Below are 5,000 nucleotides of genomic sequence, written 5' to 3'. Positions count from 1 at the left end.
AACGTTGGGCAAAAGTGACCCGAAAACAGTTCAGCGGGGCAAATTTTTGAAATTTTTTTTGAAATTTTGAAATTTTTTTGAATTTTTGAAATTTTTGAAGTTTTTTTGGGTTTTTGGACTTTTTTTGAATTTTTGAATTTTTTGAATTTTTTTGAATTTTTTTGAATTTTTTGAATTTTTTTTGAATTTTTGAATTTTTTTTTTTTTTTTGAATTTATTTGATTTTATAAATTTTTTGTGATTTTTTCAGATTTTTTTGAATATTTTACATGGGTGATTTCGACTTGGGGGATTTTCAGGGGGTGGTAACCCTGGGCGTGGCTAGAGCCTCAAAATGCATATTCCCCTATAGGGGGGCAAGGTTTTCAAAAATGGGTGCCCCCTCATGTACACGCGCGTGGGTGTACATGGCCCCGTCGGTGCCAGCGTGGGTGGAAAATGGCCCGAAAACAGCCCAGCGGCAAGCGGAAGCGGCTAACGTTGGGCAAAACTGACCCGAAAGCAGTATAGCTTGGAAAATTAAGCGGATGCAGCCAATTGTTGGCGAAAACTAAGCGGATACGGCCAAGTGACGGTGAAAAATGGCCCGAAAACAGTCCAGCGGCAAGCGGAAACGGCTAACGTTGGGCAAAAGTGACCCGAAAACAGTTCAGCTGGGGGAAATTAAGCGGAAGCAGCCAAGCGTTGGGCAAAACCAAGCGGATACGGCCAAGAGTCGGTGGAAAATGGCCCGAAAACAGTCCAGCGGCAACCGGAAACGGCTAGCGTTGGGACAAAGTGACCCGAAAACAGTTCAGCTGGGGAAAATTAAGCGGATGCAGCCAAGCGTTGGGGAAAACTAAGCGGATCCGGCCCAGAGTCGGTGGAAATTGGCCCGAAAACAGTCCAGCGGCAAGCGGAAGCGGCTAACGTTGGGCAAAAGTGACCCGAAAACAGTTCAGCGGGGGAAAACTAAGCGGATGCGGCCACGCGTTGGGGAAAACTAAGCGGATACGGCCAAGTGTTGGGGAAAAATGGCCCGAAAACAGCCCAGCGGCAAGCGGAAGCGGCTAACGTTGGGCAAAACTGACCCGAAAACAGTTAAGCGGGGGAAAACTAAGCGGATGCGGGCACGCGTTGGGGAAAACTAAGCGGATGCGGCCAAGTGTCGGTGGAAATTGGCCCGAAAACAGCCCAGCGGCAAGCGGAAGCGGCTAACGTTGGGCAAAAGTGACCCGAAAACAGTTCAGCGGGGGAAAACTAAGCGGATGCGGCCACGCGTTGGGGAAAACTAAGCGGATACGGCCAAGAGTCGGTGGAAATTGGCCCGAAAACAGTCCAGCGGCAAGCGGAAGCGGCTAACGTTGGGCAAAACTGACCCGAAAACAGTTCAGCGGGGCAAATTTTTGAAATTTTTTTTGAAATTTTTTTGAATTTTTGAAATTTTTGAAGTTTTTTTGGGTTTTTGGACTTTTTTTGAATTTTTGAAATTTTTGAATTTTTTTGAATTTTTTTGAATTTTTTGAATTTTTTTTGAATTTTTGAATTTTTTTTTTTTTTTTTTGAATTTATTTGATTTTATAAATTTTATGTGATTTTTTCAGATTTTTTTGAATATTTTACATGGGTGATTTCGACTTGGGGGATTTTCAGGGGGTGGTAACCCTGGGCGTGGCTAGAGCCTCAAAATGCATATTCCCCTATAGGGGGGCAAGGTTTTCAAAAATGGGTGCCCCCTCATGTACACGCGCGTGGGTGTACATGGCCCCGTCGGTGCCAGCGTGGGTGGAAAATGGCCCGAAAACAGCCCAGCGGCAAGCGGAAGCGGCTAACGTTGGGCAAAACTGACCCGAAAGCAGTATAGCTTGGAAAATTAAGCGGATGCAGCCAATTGTTGGCGAAAACTAAGCGGATACGGCCAAGTGACGGTGAAAAATGGCCCGAAAACAGTCCAGCGGCAAGCGGAAACGGCTAACGTTGGGCAAAAGTGACCCGAAAACAGTTCAGCTGGGGGAAATTAAGCGGAAGCAGCCAAGCGTTGGGCAAAACCAAGCGGATACGGCCAAGAGTCGGTGGAAAATGGCCCGAAAACAGTCCAGCGGCAAGCGGAAACGGCTAGCGTTGGGACAAAGTGACCCGAAAACAGTTCAGCTGGGGAAAATTAAGCGGATGCAGCCAAGCGTTGGGGAAAACTAAGCGGATCCGGCCCAGAGTCGGTGGAAATTGGCCCGAAAACAGCCCAGCGGCAAGCGGAAGCGGCTAACGTTGGGCAAAACTGACCCGAAAACAGTTAAGCGGGGGAAAACTAAGCGGATGCGGGCACGCGTTGGGGAAAACTAAGCGGATGCGGCCAAGTGTCGGTGGAAATTGGCCCGAAAACAGCCCAGCGGCAAGCGGAAGCGGCTAACGTTGGGCAAAAGTGACCCGAAAACAGTTCAGCGGGGGAAAACTAAGCGGATGCGGCCACGCGTTGGGGAAAACTAAGCGGATACGGCCAAGAGTCGGTGGAAATTGGCCCGAAAACAGTCCAGCGGCAAGCGGTAGCGGCTAACGTTGGGCAAAACTGACCCGAAAACAGTTCAGCGGGGGAAAACTAAGCGGATGCGGCCACGCGTTGGGGAAAACTAAGCGGATACGGCCAAGTGTTGGGGAAAAATGGCCCGAAAACAGCCCAGCGGCAAGCGGAAGCGGCTAACGTTGGGCAAAAGTGACCCGAAAACAGTTCAGCGGGGGAAAACTAAGCGGATGCGGCCACGCGTTGGGGAAAACTAAGCGGATACGGCCAAGGGTCGGTGAAAAAGGGCCCGAAAACAGTCCAGCGGCAAGCGGAAGCCGCTAACGTTGGGCAAAAGTGACCCGAAAACAGTCCAGCGGGGGAAAACTAAGCGGATGCGGCCAAGCGTTGGGGAAAACTAAGCGGATACGGCCAAGCGTCGGTGAAAAAGGCCCGAAAACAGTCCAGCGGCACGCCGAAGCGGCTAACGTTGGGCAAAAATGGCCAAAAGCGCGGGAGCAGGGCGGTCTGAATCTATGCATCCACATAAAATGGGGGGTAAACCTGGGGGATTTCCAGGGGGTGGTAACCCTGGGCGTGGCTGGAGACCCAAAATGCATATTCCCCTATAGGGGGGAAGGATTTTTGGAAGAGGCAGCCCCTCATGTACATGCCAAGCGGGGTGTACATGGCCCCTGTGGGTGCCTCCGTCGGTGTAAAATGGCCCGAAAAACAAGATTATGTTACCCGAAAACACGATTATGTTACCGAAAAAACACGGTTGAGCGGGGGCAGTAAGCACGGTTGAGCGGGGGCAAAAAACACGGTTGAGCGGGGCAAAAAACACGGTGCAGCGGGGACAAAAGACACGATTTTGTTACCGAAAAACACGGCCCGTCGGGGGCAAGGAACACGAATATGTTACCGAAAAACACGGACCACGCGGGTTGAAATCCCCAGCTGTAGAGCCGGCGAAACACGGTGGGGCAGGGCATCTAAGCGTGGAGGCGCCCGTAAGACCGATGCGGGTTGAAATCCCCAGCCGTAAAGCCGGCGAAAAGCGGTCGGGCAGGGTGACTCCGCGTGGAGTTTCGCCCGTAAGGCCGATGCGGGTAGCCGCGCGGGTTGAAATCCCCAGCCGTAAAGCCGGTGAAACACGGTTCATTGGGGCGCCTAAGCGTGGAGGCGCCCCGCAGAGACCGAGCGGGTTGAAATCCCCAGCCGTAAAGCCGGCGAAACACGGTTCATTGGGGCGCCTAAGCGTGGAGGCGCCCCGCAGAGACCGAGCGGGTTGAAATCCCCAGCCGTAAAGCCGGTGAAACACGGTTCATTGGGGCGCCTAAGCGTGGAGGCGCCCGCAGAGACCGAGCGGGTTGAAATCCCCAGCCGTAAAGCCGGCGAAACAAGTTCGGGCAGGGCGACTCCGCGTGGAGTTTCGCCCGTAAGACCGATGCGGGTAGCCGCGCGGGTTGAAATCCCCAGCCGTAAAGCCGGCGAAACACGGTTCATTGGGGCGCCTAAGCGTGGAGGCGCCCCGCAGAGACCGAGCGGGTTGAAATCCCCAGCCGTAAAGCCGGCGAAACAAGTTCGGGCAGGGCGACTCCGCGTGGAGTTTCGCCCGTAAGACCGATGCGGGTAGCCGCGCGGGTTGAAATCCCCAGCCGTAAAGCCGGCGAAACACGGTTCATTGGGGCGCCTAAGCGTGGAGGCGCCCCGCAGAGACCGAGCGGGTTGAAATCCCCAGCCGTAAAGCCGGCGAAACACGTTCGGGCAGGGTGTCTAAGCGTGGAGGCGCCCGTAAGACCGATGCGGGTAGCCGTGCGGGTTGAAATCCCCAGCCGTAAAGCCGGCGAAACACGGTTGAGCGGGGCGCCTAAGCGTGGAGGCGCCCTGCAGTGACCGAGCGGGTTGAAATCCCCAGCCGTAAAGCCGGTGAAACACGGTTGAGCGGGGCGCCTAAGCGTGGAGGCGCCCCGCAGAGACCGAGCGGGTTGAAATCCCCAGCCGTAAAGCCGGCGAAACACGTTCGGGCAGGGCGACTCCGCGTGGAGTTTCGCCCGTAAGACCGATGCGGGTAGCCGCACGGGTTGAAATCCCCAGCCGTAAAGCCGGCGAAACACGGTTCATTGGGGAGCCTAAGCGTGGAGGCGCCCCGCAGAGACCGAGCGGGTTGAAATCCCCAGCCGTAAAGCCGGCGAAACACGTTCGGGCAGGTTGTCTAAGCGTGGAGGCGCCCGTAAGACCGATGCGGGTAGCCGCGCGGGTTGAAATCCCCAGCCGTAAAGCCGGCGAAACACGGTTGAGCGGGGCGCCTAAGCGTGGAGGCGCCCCGCAGTGACCGAGCGGGTTGAAATCCCCAGCCGTAAAGCCGGCGAAACACGGTTGAGCGGGGTGCCTAAGCGTGGAGGCGCCCCGCAGAGACCGATGCGGGTTGAAATCCCCAGCCGTAAAGCCGGTGAAACACGATCGGGCAGGGCGTCTAAGCGTGGAGGCGCCCGTAAGACCGATGCGGGTAGCCGCAAGGGTT

This window comes from Carex rostrata, chromosome 5, assembly GCF_964058835.1.
Source record: "Carex rostrata chromosome 5, lpCarRost1.2, whole genome shotgun sequence".
Classification (NCBI taxonomy): domain Eukaryota; kingdom Viridiplantae; phylum Streptophyta; class Magnoliopsida; order Poales; family Cyperaceae; genus Carex; species Carex rostrata.
This window is presented reverse-complemented; position numbering follows the sequence as displayed.